An 873-nucleotide genomic window follows, 5' to 3' on the forward strand; every position below is an offset into this window, starting at 1 on the left:
TGCTAAGCCCCAAAGCAATGCAAAAACCAGAAGAATGTTCCTTTGCCTAACTCACCTGTGGGACTGGATCCGGTAAACATTAGCAGAGCAGCAGGCAGGCAGGCAGCCCAGAAGAAAGGAAGGAAGCAGCCCAAGCCCCCCCCAAGCCAGAGAGAGAGCAGCAGCTGCAAAAAAAAAGAGAGGAAAGCCAAGAACACAGAAACCAAGTAAGAAGAGCAGAGAGAGCTTTGGAGGACAGGGTGACAAACATACCTAGATACCTAGGGTACAGGGAAAGAGAAAAGAGCCAAAGGCCCAGAATAACAGCTGTTTTCCTGAAAATCTGCTTTGCAGTGCACTGCCCTAAACAGCCACAGCCAGTTGTCTGTTGTCTGTCACAATCACCCAGGGAGAGGGCGCGCTCCCCCCCCCCACAAATTATGCAGCAGTAGAGTTTCTCCCATTGGGAAATCGGCGGGGTCAACACAGCACACCCGTAGTGCAATGGATGAGCCTCACCCTGGGAAAACCACCTTCATGATCATGGTATCTCCCCTGCCAGGTAAACATGCTCCAAGCTCACCTGCCAGATTCGGCCTCTATAGATGAGCTTACACAAAAGGGCTTGGGGGTTGAGGGGGTGGGTTACTCACCTGGGGTATGGGAGACCCCAGTTCAATGCTTCTTTATTTAGCAACAGTGTGACAGCTTCAATGGTGGGCCAGAGACAGCAAGGACGCATGAGAATAACACTGTAGCCTGCTGGTTAGAGCGCTGAGGTGGGAGACCCATGAGCCAGGCCCCACTCCAATGACTTTTTAAATTATTTCACCACAGTGGAACAGCTTCAACAGTAGCGACAGAGGGACCTTCACACCAGAATATCCCACTGGT

The 873-nt window shown here is 51.5% G+C and overlaps 1 non-coding gene across 1 annotated transcript; it reads right to left on the reverse strand.

Moving 5' to 3' along the window:
* Positions 1-386: 386 nt before the first annotated feature.
* On the reverse strand, positions 387-549 carry LOC120399678. The gene has a single exon (XR_005595292.1). It is a non-coding gene; the product is annotated as a U1 spliceosomal RNA (small nuclear RNA).
* Between the last annotated feature and the right edge of the window lie 324 nt (positions 550-873).

Source organism: Mauremys reevesii, linkage group 2 (assembly GCF_016161935.1).
Source record: "Mauremys reevesii isolate NIE-2019 linkage group 2, ASM1616193v1, whole genome shotgun sequence".
In the NCBI taxonomy this organism is placed as follows: domain Eukaryota; kingdom Metazoa; phylum Chordata; order Testudines; family Geoemydidae; genus Mauremys; species Mauremys reevesii.